This window comes from Bubalus kerabau, chromosome 1, assembly GCF_029407905.1.
Source record: "Bubalus kerabau isolate K-KA32 ecotype Philippines breed swamp buffalo chromosome 1, PCC_UOA_SB_1v2, whole genome shotgun sequence".
Lineage (NCBI taxonomy): Eukaryota > Metazoa > Chordata > Mammalia > Artiodactyla > Bovidae > Bubalus > Bubalus kerabau.
The window spans coordinates 89,775,618-89,791,291 of record NC_073624.1 but is presented as its reverse complement, the minus strand read 5'-3'; the positions used below and the strand labels follow the sequence as shown (position 1 = coordinate 89,791,291).

Below are 15,674 nucleotides of genomic sequence, written 5' to 3'. Positions count from 1 at the left end.
GAAAACAACAGAATGGGAAAGACTAGAGATTTCTTCAAGAATATTAGAGATACGAGGGGAACATTTCATGCAAGTTCAGTTCAGTTCAGTCGCTTAGTCATGTCCTACTCTTTGCAACCCCATGAATTGCAGCACACCAGGCCTCCCTGTCCATGCAAAGTTGGGCTCAATAAAGGATAGACAAGGACCTAACAGAAGCAGAAGATATTCAGAAGAGGTGGTAAGAATATAGAGAAGAACTGTACAAAAAAATCTTCAAGACCCAGATAGCCACGATGGTGTGATCACTCACCTAGAGCCAGACATCCTGGAATGCAAAGTCAAGTGGGCCTTAGGAAGTATCACTATGAACAAAGCTAGTGGAGGTGATGGAATTCCAGTTGAGCTATTTCAAATCCAAAAAGATGATGCTGTGAAAGTGCTGCACTCAATATGCCAGCAAATTTGGAAAATTCAAAAGGGGCCACAGGACTAGAAAAGGTCAGTTTTCATTCCAATCCCAAAAAAAGGCAATGCCAAAGAATGCTCAAACTACTGCATAATTGCACTCATCTCACACGCTAGTAAAGTAATGCCCCAAATTCTCCAGTCCAGGTTTCAATAATACATGAACTGTGAACTTCATGTTCAAGCTGGTTTTAGAAAAGGCAGAGGAACCAGAGATCAATTTGCCAACATCTGTTCGATCATCAAAAAAGCAAGAGAGTTCCAGAAAAACATCTACTTCTGCATTATTGACTATGCCAAAGCCTTTGACTGTGTGGATCAAGCAAACTGTGGAAAATTCTTCAAGAGATGGGAATACCAGGCCACCTGTCCTGTCTCTTGAGAAATCTGTATGCAAGTTAGGAAACAATAGTTAGAACTGGACATGGAACAACAGACTGGCTCCATATTGGGAACGGAGTACGTCAAGGCTGTATATTGTTACCCTGCTTATTTAACTTATATGCAGGGTTCAGTTCAATTCAGTCACATAGTCGTGTCTGACTCTTTGTGACTCCATGAACCGCAGCATGCCAGGCCTCCTTGACTTCACATTCCAGGATGTATGCAGGGTACATCATGATAAATGCTGAGCAGGATGAAGCACAAGCTGGAATCAAGATTGTCAGGAGAAATATCAATAACCTCAGATATGCAGATGACACCACCCTTATGGCAGAAAGTGAAGAACTGAACAGCCTCTTGATGAAAGTCAAAGAGGTGAGTGAAAAAGTTGGCTTAAAGCTCAACATTCAGAAAACAAAGATCATAACATCTGGTCCCGTCACTTCACGGCAAATAGATGGGGAAACAGTGGGAACAGTAGCAGACCTTATTTTTTTGTGGTCCCAAATCACTGCAGATGGTGATTGCAGCCATGAAATTAAAAGATGCTTTCTCCCTGGAAGAAAAGCTATGACCAACCTAGACAGCATATTGAAAAGCAGAGACATTACTTTGCCAACAAAGGTCTATCTCATCAAGGCTATGGTTTTTCCAGTAGTCATGTATGGATGTGAGAGTTGGACTATAAAGAAAGCTGAGCTCAGAAGAATTGATGCTTTTGAACTGTGGTGTTGGAGAAGACTCTTGAGAGTCCCTTGGACTGCAAGAAGATCCATCCAGTCCTAAAGGAGATCAGTCCTGGGTGTTCATTGGAAGGACTGATGCTGAAGCTGAAACTCCAGTACTTCGGCCACCTGATGTGAAGAACTGACTCATTTGAAAAGACCCTGATGCTGGGAAAGATTGAAGGTGGGAGGAGAAGGGGACAACAGAGGATGAGATGGTTGGATGGCATCACTGAGTCAATGGACATGAGTTTGGGTAAAGTCGGGGAGTTGTTAATGGACAGGGAGGGCTGGCGTGCTGCAGTCCATGGGGTCGCTAAGCGACTGAGCCGACACGACTGCTAGATTGAACTGCACTGAGAAATCTATAATTTAATCTATAGATTAAAATAGACTTTATATAAGTGTCAGCTAGTTGCAATTTATGCATCTTGTTTGGATACTGATTTTAAGGCAGGAGGAAGGAGGCAGGGCACAGCTTTTGAAAGAATGGCATAGCCATTGAGTATATGAGAAAAACTGGTCAGAACTAATTAGGTCCAAGATGGTGGAAGATATGACTTCCAGGAGACCTTGTGCTTTATTATATGCTCATTGTAATACATCCACATGCTAAACGATATAGCCCCTGGTACCAGGATGGTTTCAAGGCCGAGCATAAAAGGCCGACAAGTGGGTGATGATGGCCCAATTCTTGGAAATCTCTGCTCCTTCCCCCAAATTTTGGAATAATCCTCCTACTCATTAACCTATGAAATTACCTGGCCCATAAAAACTAACCACCCGGTATTTTGGCACCCCTGTTGCCTTTTGAGATGACTGTATTCTGCCTGTGAACTGTGTCTCTTTCTCAATAAACCTTCTTTCACTTTATTATGGTTTGGTTTTAAATTCTTTCCTGAACAAAGCCAAGAGTCCTACTTGATAGACAAGCTCAGGAACTCACCCAAGACCTGGGACTGATCATCCTCTCGTGTCCCATTTTCCTGCAATGTCTCTACAAAGGAAGAGAAGAAGGTGGTTTTCTCTCCCTCTCCACTTTTTCTTTAATTATAAAAATGTAACCCACTTAGTTCTCAGGACAAGGCCCTCTTCCCTGTCCACATGTATCCTTCACAACTGTCCTATATTAGTAAATTCACTTCTTACCTATCATTTTGACTCTTACTGACTTCCTTCAGTAATGTTTTGAGACATAAAGAACTTGAGCTTCATTAAGTCCTGAGATGAGTTGTGCAGTATCAGTTGGAAGGTTGTGGATTCAAGTCCCATTTGAGGTGCGGTTTCATTTTTACATGGCTTGATAGATAACTCATTTCCTTTTGACACTAAATGATATTTCATTGTTGGATGTATCACAGTTTACTTAGCCATTCACATTTAGAGGTCTCCCCCTGCTCAAAGTTCTTACAGAAGCTGCCTCACCCAATTTCTCTCCTTCTTCCCATCTTCTTTATCATCTCCAAGCAGTGCTACCAATCCTCCCTGGCTAAAACCTTTTTTCCCCCAAATGATGCAATCTCTAGGTTGAACTTCCTTAAAAGAGAGAAGAGGGTAAATGGTAAGCTATACATTTATAATTTAATTTTTTATTCTATGACAACTCAGACATGGAGAGTATCAAATAAAATATTAGCATCTATCCCTGTCCTTTTTTCTGGAGTTAAGTAAATCACCCATAAAAGGTGGCTTTGGAGTCTTAAACTCTCTTCTGTTCAAATGTAATTGTTGCTTTCTAGATCTGTATATAGTTTTAGCAGAAACAGAAAAAAAAAATGGATCTTTCAAAAGCTGTCAGCTGTATGTGCCTCTTATTCTAGGAAAAGGCTGATCTTTTGTTTGGAAAAACGACATACTTTCAAGGGCTTTTTGAAAATACAGAGACAAAGTCCAGAGCCCAATCCAGAGAGGTTGAGACTAAGAAGCACTAGGCTGCTTTGCATGATAAAATAAAAGGATGTCCTCACCAGGTAGGGAATGGTATGACCTTGGATTTCTTAAGCATCTTTGGAAATAGTGGGAGTCACTAGGATTGGGGGTCTACTATCCCAGAGGATGAAGGCTTGGATCTTTCTATTTGGATATCACAGGAAAGAATTGAAATTGAGCAGGACCCTGGGGGGCTCTCCTGAGTATGAAAGCCTTCTGTGTCCCCCATTTCTTGTTTTCAGGAAAAAGGTGCTAGCCTCCAAGAACTTTCCTAGGTTTCAGAGGGCAGATTCAAGCCATTACTAATTAGGGAAGTGAGGGAATGCAGAAACAAAGAAAATGCAGTCAAGAAACAATAGTACAGGGATAGGGTCCTGGGATGGCACAGGGTCCTGGATGAGTTCTTCAATAGGAGCTAAAGTCCCCCACCAGCCTGATGGTAACTTCAGGCTGAGCACAAACAGTGGATCCCAGACTGGTTGGAACCAGAAGGCTGATGACTGAAATTCCTGGAACACCACCCTGTTATCTCCCCACCAAGCAATCAGAGGAAGGCCACACACCTTGCAGACCTCCCTTCAGATTTTGTCTACAAAAACTGTATCCTGAAACCCATCAAGGGTTCCAGTCTTTTAAGCACAAGCCACCCATTCTCCTTGCATGAAAGTGAAAGTTGCTCAGTTGTGTCTGTTCTTTGGAACCCCAAGAACTATACAGTCCATGGAATCCTTGCAGAGTCCTGCAGGAAACACTTCTCTGCTTCAGGCTCCAATGTTTTGGTTTCTTTGGCCTCACCATGCATTGGGCACATGAGCTGGGCTTGACTACAGGAGGACCCCAGAGGGCTGCAGACCTGGGGGCCAGTTGAATCACCTGGATGGGATTGTGTTACACATATTCTTCAGCATCTTAGTGTTTTCCCTTGGTGTTCTGTCTTAGATGTCCTTCCCATCAGGGCTTAGAATGAGTTCATCACAACTTTCTGATGATGGTGAGTGAAGTGCCAGTCCAGAATTTAAGGATATAACTCATTATAGATGAAAAGAAATGGATATCACCAGGCAAAGAAGTAAATTAACTTTGCTTCAAATGTAAATTTTCCTGCAAGGAGCTGGAAGTGCATTTTAATGACCTTCCTGTGGCCAAATACAAAACATATCAACAGACCAGAGCTTGTCTTCTTTCCTATACTTTAATTTCCTCTTTGAACAAAAGGACAATGGGGCATCTGATTCAGAACAAAATGTGTTGCAAGGCTGTCAAATTAAATGTGAGGCTTTAAAATTATGTGCTCAATTTTTCCATCCACAGGAGGCCTCTGCAAAATAATCACCTGACTCAAAAAGGGCTCTATTGCTGGATCATCAAATGCCCTAAACCCTTGGGAAAAGAAAAGACTTGAGGTTAACTGTGGCCTGTTTGTTGCTGGGACTTAGCCTGACATCTTTGATTGCCCTCAAGACTCTCTCCTTGCCTCAATTTCCCATCTTTTTTTTTTTTTCCTTTTGTCTTCCTCTTGAGTCTTGTCCTCCGCACAACAAGATTCTCCAGAAACACTCACTGGTTCTCCTAATTTCTGAGACTCCAATTTGTCATGAACAGAAGGTTCAGTTTGGTATTGAGGACCTGGGTTGGAGCCTTGACCCTGACATTTAAACTGCTTTATCTTCTGTTTTTCCAACTGGGAAGTGGATTAAAAGTAGGTCCTTACAATCCTAAAATCACGATGAGTGATAATGTCTATGGATGTGCTTTCTAAGCTTTTGAGACCCATAAAAGTGCAAGGCATCTGGCATTAAGAGAAGTACTAAGATTTACACTCCTTGTCACTGAGGTGGTGACTTCATAAATTCTGTCTCTGAGCCAGAGATAGATATATACATTTTTTTTTTTTTTTTTTTTTTTTAGGGATTAAGAAAACATTTAAACACATAGGATGTTGAAGCTGACAGGATCCTTGGAGATCAAGGTTCTAGCCCAATTATTCCATTATACAGATGGGAAAACTGAGGGTGGTGATTGTCCCAGGGCAAAGTGTCAACAAGGCAGAGCCAGAACTGTATCCCAGGTCCTTGATGCTTGGTCATGGGTTCTTCCCTCCATCTGTGATGTTGACTCCACCCTGTGGTAGGCTGAACCTCAGAGGGAGGTGAATAGCCCAACTGAACTCTCTTGATAGGATCATGCTGTGTGCTAAGTCTCTTCAGTTATCTGACTCTTTGCCGCCCACCAGGCTCCCCTGTCCAAGGGATTCTCTAGGCAAGAATACTGGAGTGGGTTGCCATTTCCTTCTCCAGGGGATCTTCCTGACCCAGGGATTGAACCCAGGTCTCTTTTTGCCTACCTGCATTGGCAGATGGTTTGGTTTTTTTTCCCACACTAGTGCTATCTGGGAAGCCCCCTGATAGGATTATCTCAGGGCAACGCAAGTGCTGCCTTGGTTGCCCAGCATTTAGAAGATGAGTTATTTTTCAAACGTTTCTAATAGGAGAAATTGTTTATTGGCAGGAGGGAGCGGAGTATTAGTATAAAGACTGTGTTTCTCCCTTCCTATTAACTCTGGAGACTATGATTAGGGGATAATAAAAGACAGGTCTAGGACACAATAAGGGTGTGTCCTAGGTGGTGCTAGTGGTAAAGAAGCTGCCTGCCCATGCAGGAGACGTAAGAGACCTCGGTTCCATCCCTGGGCCGGGAAGATCCCCTGGAGGAGGAGATGGCATCCCACTCCAGTGTTCTTGCCTGGAGAATCCCATGGACAGAGGAGCCTGGTGGGCTCCAATCCATACTGTCACACAGAGTTGGACATGAGTGAAGCGACTTGGCGAGCACACAGGACACAGGAAGGACACATTCATCTTTGGGGTATCAGCCTAAGTATTTTGGTCTCTCTTTGTTTCGCTGCGTTTTCTTCCTTTATCCATCCCCAACTCCAATCAGTGTTATTCTGGCATCTTGAGGCAACTTTTGAGAAATTCCTATGATTCAAACCTTTCCTGGCTCCCTTTCTTTGCCCAACAATTAGTCCCTGTCATTCATTTCTACAGGACTCTGCTCTGGAAGACAGTGTCCTGAACTCTGAGAATTTAAAGGAGATTAATTACCTAATGTCTTTTTTGTTCCACATGGGAACTGCATCTCTGTCTTGAATTTTATATATTGTAAAACAGTATAATGATAACAGTAAATGAAAGAAAATCCACCCACAGTTCCACCCTGTAACACGCCAACTGTTTTCAGTTTTGCTTTCCCTGCTAGGCTTTGCCCATATGCTACGTGTTTTCTGGAGTAGTGACTGCCATTACTAGCATATCTACCACTCGGCTCTCTGCTTTTATCAGTAACATGATACTAGTTTGCCCTATTGTTACATGGATTTTGGAATCACCATATTTAATAATCAGATGATATTTCCTACCCTGGCTATATCATGATTTTTCTAACCATTCTCTCTTTTTTGGATGTGTGGGTTATTTCTGATTTTTCTCCGTGATCTTGCTTTGAAAAACAGATACCTTCAATTCTTTTCTCCTTTTGAAGGATTTCCACAAGATAAATTCCAAAGTGTTGAACGAAGGAGTCAAAGGCTAGAAACAGTTTGGGGGATGTGCAATTTATTGAAGGAAAAAAAAAGCTCTCTTACTGAGAATCTGCTGTGCTGTGTCCTGAATCATCGCAAAGGAGAGTGATGGATAGAGACTGCACTCAAGTGAATTCAGCATCTAGTGGCAACACTAAACATCTATTATAACAATAACCTCATTTGTGAAGTTTCTGTTCAGCGCCAGGCACTACGCTACAAGGTGCTACATATATCACTTTAATTCCTCCATATCATAGAGGTAGCACTATTACATTTCTATTCTGCAGATGATAAAAATGAGGCTCAGAAAAGTTAAGTAACTTGCTCAAGGTCACACAGCTATTTAGAGGCCAAGCTGGGGTTCAAACTGAGGTCTACCTGACTTCAAAGCTCATGGGTTCCCATTAGGCTCCCCAGTTCCTCTTTATATACAGGTATTTGCTAAACTGTTTCCCCCAAAGATTGTACAATGTTGTAGTTTGTCAACAGTGTGAGTCTTTGTATTTCATCTCTATTCTGATAGCATAAATAGGAATTTCACAGTGAATTTTGTAGATTTTTCAAATGTAAAAGTATAAACATTACTATGCTTTTAAAGAGCGGATTTTACGGACTTAAAGTGTTGATAAAAGGGTTGACTGCTAAAATGCTGCAGAGGGCATGGAAATGTTCACCCTTAAATACTACTCTGGAAGCTGCTGCTTATTCTGAGGGCTTTGCTTTGGTAACTAACCAGGGCAGAACTCACTCACAGGGTTTCCATAATTGTTCCAGATAATGTCATCATCCTTACCATAAGGGGATTTGTGGGATGTCCTCAGTCATTATCGGATTTCAGAGGCTGTGAATCTCTTTGGCTTATTGGGATATTCCAGGGCATGTGAGCTGCAACATAATACATTTGATTTTGAATAACTTATATTACACTTGGGATTCATATTCATTGTAGGGAAATAATGTAATCAAACAAACCAAAATATGTTAAAAAGCAGCCATAATCCCACTTCTCAGATATATTATCACTGTATCTATTTTATAGTATAGCTTTCATATTTATGATCTTACCATACTTAATTTGCTGTGAATTCTCCATGAATTGGTTTCTGCATTCACAGTATAGCATACACATCTCCCCAAGTGGTTAGAGACAGTTTGATAATGTTTCTGTAATGGCCACACGGTGTTTCATTGCGGCACAATGTACCCAATAAATCCTCTGTTATTGGATATTTAGGTGGGTTTCATCTTTTTGCTGCAGCGCTGCAATGAACTCTCTTGTAGTTAAATCTCTTATTCACATTTCTAATCTCTCCCTCAGAAAAATCCCTATAAATGTAATTACTGGGTCAGAGGCATGAGGTTTTCAAAAGGCTTTTATCAATATTGATAAATTATCTGACACAAAGACCGTATCGGTTACACTCTCCAAACCTTTGGACTACTCTGCATACAATACTTAATTTCCCTTGCCATCTTAATTGGCCTATATTGTATCTCATTTTAAAGTGTATTTCTCTGGTTAAAATGATGTTGAATATTTTCCCATGTATATTGGCAAAAAACACTTGTTTTAAATACAGATTTGACCAAATGCTTATTTCCAACTAAACCACATTTGGTCGGACTAGCTTCAGTGTACTGTGAAGCCTGAGATTCTTCCGTTCTAGAGATGTTTATGAACATGACCACGATGAGCATGCTGGGGAGGAAAAAATTGCAGAAAGAGAATTCTCTGGAAATAGGGTTTTGATGTGCTGCTGTGGTTCCAATCAAATTATTGTTGAATGAAAAAATGGTGAGAGTCATAAAGCATCTTTGTTTTATGTTTTTGAGTTTTTGAGTCCAGTGTGGGTACCAATTATTACTAAAGTGAGGAGTGGGTGCTGCAGACTTATTTGAATACCATGTCTATTTGTTGGAGCTTAAATGTGGCAATAATCTGTTGCCAAATGTTACCTTCCCCTCAGGAGAGTTACACATTTTAATTAGGCCAGGAGGGAGTGAGGTGTTCTATTGCTTGCCAGATGACACTTCTTGGCTAGAAAAGGAAATCGGTAAAAACGTTAAGACTGTTTAAAATTGACTCGCCCCTGTTTCCTAAAATGAAATCTCTCAAGGAATTCTTAGCAGGACAGGGCTGTAAGAAAGACTTCCTATTTTTCTTGGGCTTATTTCAGTAAACTCCTTTAGAATTGTGAATCAGAGGCAGATGATATTAGAGTTTACAGCTAGCTCTGACCGAATAATATCAGCACAAATTAGTGTCTTTAATATGCAAAACTGAAAAAGAATACTTAAGGCAAGGCTCGCTGTGAAAGCCAAATTTAACAGCTGATCTGCTTAAATCTTCTTGCTTCTCAACAGCGATTATTTTCAAGATGTGCAACTTTCATATTTACTCTTTCACTTACTTATGTATTTATTTGAAAGAAGTTTTAGCATCTGGTTTACACCAGAGTTGAAAGGAAGGCTGAAGATAGTGTGATGGTGTTGCGCTGCAACAGGAGATTGTATCTGGAGAAGACAGTCAGGGAGACAAATAGCCACAGTAATATAAAATGTGAAGCAGATGCAGAGAAAAAGAGACACAAAACAAAAAGTGTGTCTAAAAGGGGAAAATTTTTGCTGCATGGAAAAGTCAAATTTATGCCTCATTTCCTCTATTACGAGTTTGTGAGATTCAAACAAGTTGAAACAGAGAATTGAAATTGTGCTGTTAAAGGTGGCTCCCTCAGCAGAGTGGGCTTGATAAGCAGGTACTTTCTTGTCCTGTACTACAAAGCAGATCCTGGCCCTGAGCCCCAGTCTGTATCTACTGATGTTTCTAGACCCACTGGGTGCTGAATGCTCATGGAATGGGGGGCAATTAGCATTAAGAGATATTGTTTCCAAGTTTAGTACCTTAGGATCATAGGGAATTTTTCAGTTTCCTGTTTTGACTTACTCAGTTACATCCTAATAATGTCTATTTGGATTGAAAAATGCAGCTTTACTGACTATACAATTAAAGCCCCTTACTTTGGCTTCAGAGGCATTTCTTAGGGTAGATGAGGACCAGTTTGCATTCAGGAGACATGTGAGCTGCTGAATGCCAGGAGGGGTGAGTCATCAGACTGTCTCCGACAGTTGTATATGTGGTTTGTCTTACACAAAGGTCATTCTCAGACCATTGCTGACTCCTAATTTACCATAGTGACTATCTTGTGGCTCATTTAAATAAATCTATCTTGTGTTTTTATTTGCATTAGAAATTAAAGGTTATAAGCATTGAGTATTGCATGTATAATTCATATGTTGGCTAAATGAAGTCACTGTTTACTATTCATCTCAGTGGTAATTATATTTTCAAGGTAATCTCTATGAAAAGTGTCCATAGCTTTCAGCAGATTATAAAAGGGGTCAGTAATTCCCAAAAGGCTGAGTTGAATTTCAGCTCTCTGGGCATAGGTAGGGGAGCCTTTTAGAGGTGCAGGAGTGAGGGCCAGAGAAAGGCAACACCGGTAATTAAGGGCTAGAACATCACTCCTCTGAATAAAAGGCTAAAGGGCTTGACATTTGTTAGCCTGGAAAAGAGAAGGGTTGGAAGTGATTTAATAGCTGTCTTATATCTAAGGCATTGCTAAGATCCCTGCTGTGGCTCTTAATCCTAAAAGAGGGCTAGGGGAAAATTGACTTCAGCTGCAGGAAGGAATGCTTCTTGATCATTATGGTAAGTATAGAAGGTGCTATGTGATATTTAAAATAATTTTTTCCCCAGTACTGTGTAGAAGCCTGGCATCATCTTTGCAAGATATCATCTCCATTTCATCCTTTATCTCTAACCAGAAGGAATAAGTGTCGAATAATGACTCTCTGGGAGTTAGGATAAGGCTGGTGGGAAAGAGTTTGGGAGGCTATTGTCTTAATTTGAGTGATACTTGAGCTAAGGTCAGTCCTGGCTATGGTAAAAATCACATAAGCTGAGTCTTTTCCCACCTATCAAATAGAAGGTGAATCAGGAAAAATCCCATCAGAATATTAAAAAATAATTTATTGAGACAAAATCCATGTAATATAAAGTTAACCACTTTAAAGTGAACAGTTCAGTGGGTTTAGTACATTCACTATATTGTGTGATCACCTCTATCTAGGTTCAAAACATGACCATCGATTCAAAGGAAAACCCCTTACCCATTTAGCAGTTTCTCCCTGTTCTCCCCTCCACGCCACTCCTCCACTGGCAACCACCAGCGTACATTCTGTATAGATTTATATATTCTGGATACTTTGTATAAATGGAATCATGCAATGTATGATTTTTGTGTCTGGTGTCTTTCATTTGGCAAGGTGTTTTCAAGGTTCACCAACCTTGTAACTTGTATGAGTACTCCATTTTTTTTAATGGCTCAGTAATATTCTGTTGTAAGTATATACCACTTTTTGTTTATCCATTCATCAGCTGATGGGCGTTTGGGCTGTTTCTACCTTTTGGCTGTTGCGAACAGTGCAGCTGTGAACAATGTGTGTACACATACATACTTGTCTGAATACCTGTTTTCAGTTCTCTGGTTCCCTTCATACAAGTTAAATTGTGGGGTCATATGGTAATTCTAAGTTGAACTTTTTGAGGAACTGCCAAACTATTTTCCACAATTATAGTCACAGCGGTAAGTACTAGGGTTCCAATTTCTCTTCATGCTTGTCTACAATGGTTATGTATCATCTGACTTTTTGATTCTAGCCATCCTAGTGGGTATGTGGTAGTATCTCATTATGGTTTTGAGTTACATTTCCTTGATGACTAACGATGTTGAGCATCTTTTTATGTTTTTGTTGGCCATTTGTGTCTTCTTTGGAGAATTGTCTTTTCAAGTCCTTTATCCATTTTCAAGTTGAGTTGCTTGTCTCTCTGCTGTTGAACCATCACAATTGTTTAATTTATATTAATTTATATAATGGTCTACTTATCATCCAGCTCTGTTAGAGGATGTTATTAACACTATGCCTTCTTTGTCCTGGGCTGAATAATTCTGTTCTATAGTGTGTTGCAAAATCTAGCATGCACAAGAAAGAATTACTTAGAGAATTTGCACTAAAACAGATTCATGGTCTCCCTTATCTCTCTTTCTCTAGATCCTGACTCAGAAGTTCTAGAGTGAGACCAAGAATTTGCATTTCTAACCAACTCTCAGGTGATGCCAATATTGTTGACACAAAGACCACACTTTGAATAGTACTGCTGATACAGGCAGCTTATTGAGTGTCTGCGAGCATGTGTGTTAAGTCACTTCAGTCGTGTCCAACGTTTTGTGACCCTATGAACTGTAGCCTGCCAGGCTCCTCTGTCCATGGAATCCTCCAAGAATACTGGAGTGGATTGCCATTCCCTTTTCCAGGGGATCTTCCCGACCTAGGGATTGAACCTGTGGCTCCTGCATTGCAGGTGGATTCTTTACCACTGGACCACTGGGGAAGCCCATTGAGTGTCTGCTCCACCCCTCAGCTCCTATTATGAGACCCTCCTCTTCTTTTCCAGAATACTAGGATCCTGTGACCATGTGTGGATGCCACGATTGCTTCCCTCAGCCACCGGCTATTGGACCGTAGGAGGGTGCCTGACCTAAACTGGACCAACCAGATTTTTCCTCTTGTGAATTTGTGACTGAGACTTGGAGATGCTAGTTCATTTTCTGCTGGTTTCATGAATTGAATTGTGTAGGTGCCAAGCTGCAGTGTGACCATCCTCCACCATGTGCTTGAAAAACAGAGAAAGCCAGTCTGTAGGAGGGTGAGTGAGAAGAAATAGATTTGTCAAGAGAACAGGGGATGTGAGAGAATAATAGTATTAATAATAATAACTAATGCTCATTGAACACTTATTCAACATCAGGTACTGGTTTTTCTATTTTTGAAAGTGAACGTGAAAGTCACTCAGTCTTTTCTGACTCTTGTGACCCCCTGGACTATACAGTCCATGGAATTCTCCAGGCCAGAATACTGGAGTGGGTAGCCTTTCCCTTCTCCAGGGGTCTTCCCAACCCAGGGATCGAACCCAGGTCTCCTGCATTGCAGGTGGATTCTTTACCAGCTGAGCCACAAGGGAAGCCCAAGAATACTGGAGGGGGTAGCCTATCCCTTCTCCAGGGGATCTTCCTGACCCAGGAATTGAACTGGGGTATCCTGCATTACAGGCAGATTCTTTACCAACTAAGCTATGAGGGAAGCCCTTTTTCTATTTTTAGTATCATTTTATAAATAAACTTTTGATCCTGAAACAATTTTAGACTTAACATAAAAGTTACAAATGTAGTTCAGAGAGTTCCTGTTTATGTCTCATCCAGTTTCTCCTAATATTAGCATCTTAAATAACTATAGTACACTTGTCAAAACCAAGAAGCACTGGTACATTACTATTAACTAAATTTCAGACTTTATTTGGATCTCACCAGTTTTACACTAAATTCCTCTCTTTTTTCTTAGGTAATTTTTATGTATGTGCTACCAATGTGTTGATTTCTTTAGTTAGAGGATGATTATGCTTCTTGGGTGGAAATTGGTAACCTTTTACTACGCTTTTTTTGTTTGTTTATTTTATTTTATGATTGGGTATTTTTTCTTCCCCCCCCCCCCCCACTACTCAATGCCAAAATCTCATTGAGTTTAGTCATGGTGTCTCCTTAGTTTTCTTGAATCTGTGAAAATTTCTCAGATTTCCTTTGTTTTTCATGACTTTGACAATTTTGAAAAGTAAAGGTCAGCTATTTTGTGGAATGACCCCAATTTGAATTTGTCTGATGTTTTCCCTATGGATAAACTAGTTCATGGCTTCTGGGAAGAATTCCGCAAAAATGAGGTGTCCTCCTCATCGCATCATATTGTGTGTGGGGGGCGGTGCATGACAGCACCGTGACTTACACACAGGTGGTGTTGATCTTGATCATTTGGTCTGAAGGTTTCTCTGATATAAAGTTACTGTGTACATTTTCACTCTCTATTCTTTGGAAGTGAGTCACTAAGTCCAGTCCACACTCATGGAGTTGTTTCTTTAAAAGTAGTCCAGGTTTGATGCATGATACTGGATGCTTGGGGCTGGTGCACTGGGACGACCCAGAGGGAGGGTATGGGGAGGGAGGAGGGAGGAGGGTTCAGGATGGGGAACACATGTATACCTGTGGCGGATTCATGTTGATATACAGCAAACCCAATACAATATTGTAAAGTTAAAAAATAAAATTAAAAAAAAAAGAAAAAAAGGTTTCATTGTATTAAAAACTAAAAAAAAAAAAAAGTAAATAATTTACTGTTTTTTGTGACAGGAGGGAGAAAGAGTATTAAAATGATTTCTAGTGAAGTCACATATTGAAATAACAAACGAAAAATGTGTTGTGTAGATATGAAGTAAGCCAACTAATGATTAAAAACTGAAGATTTAGCCCGTCTTCTAATACTGAATTCCCTGTATCCTGTCACCAAAGGCACATCCCAGTGAGGTAGGTTAGTGTGGGCTTAGAGGTCCCCACCTGTTGCTCTGTGGAGTGAGACAATCATGAATTCAGTTCCCTGTGGCAGCTGAGAAAATAAGGTTATCCCTGTCACTATCACTTTCCCCCATACAGCAAAAGTGTGTAACTTATCCTGGAAGGAATTATGTATATTAATATGAATCAGTTCAGTTCAGTTCAGTCACTCAGTTGTGTCTGACTCTTTGCGACCCCATGGACTGCAGCACACCAGCTCTCCCTGTCCATCAACAACTCCCGGAGTTTACCCAAACTCATGTCCATTGAGTGGGTGATGCCATCCAACCATCTCATCCTCTGTCGTCCCCTTCTCCTCCTGCCCTCAATCTTTCCCAGCATCAGGGTCTTTTCAAATGAGTCAGCTCTTCACATCAGGTGGCCAAAATATTGAAGTTTCGGCTTCAACATCAGTCCTTCCAATGAACACCCAGAACTGATCTCATTTAGGATGGACTGGTTGGATCTCCTTGCAGACCAAGGGACTCTCAAGAGTCTTCTCCAACACCACAGTTCAAAAGCATCAATTCTTTTGCACTCAGCTTTCTTTATTGTCTAATTCTCACATCCATACATGACTACTGGAAAAACCATAGCCTTGACTAGACGGACCTTTGTTGGAAAAGTAATGTCTCTGCTTTTTAATAAGCTGTCTAGTTTGGTCATAGCTTTTCTTCCAAGGAGTAAGCGTCTTTTAATTTCATGGCTGCAGTCACCATCTGCAGTGATTTTGGAGCCCCCCCCAAAATAAAATAATATGAATAAAGATAGTAATAATAGTAATAGCTAACATTTAAGCATTTACTATGTGGCAGATAATGTTCTAAGCACTTTACTGCCTCAATTCTCATAAACCTATGTAGAAGGTAAACAAATAATACACCCAACTTACAGAGGAAGAAACTGATGTATAAGGACATTAAGTAACCTGTCCACTTTGTGCAGCTAGTAGGTGGCAAGGATAAGCATTTCATCCTTGGCCATCATAATCACAACCTGCCATACTGCCTCTCCGATGGCTCTGATACATGTTGACATGTGAGTTTCCCGGGTAATTATGACATAGAATGGAATATTATCTTTGTAGACATATTTCTTCCTCTCCCTGTA

The 15,674-nt window shown here is 40.6% G+C and overlaps 1 long non-coding RNA gene across 1 annotated transcript; it reads left to right on the top strand.

The window, feature by feature from the left end:
• Nucleotides 1–10,378: 10,378 nt before the first annotated feature.
• Nucleotides 10,379–14,166, top strand: LOC129641685 (uncharacterized). Its single transcript, XR_008709403.1, has 3 exons — nt 10,379–10,777; nt 12,181–12,239; nt 12,584–14,166. It is a non-coding gene; the product is annotated as an uncharacterized LOC129641685 (long non-coding RNA).
• Nucleotides 14,167–15,674: the final 1,508 nt, after the last annotated feature.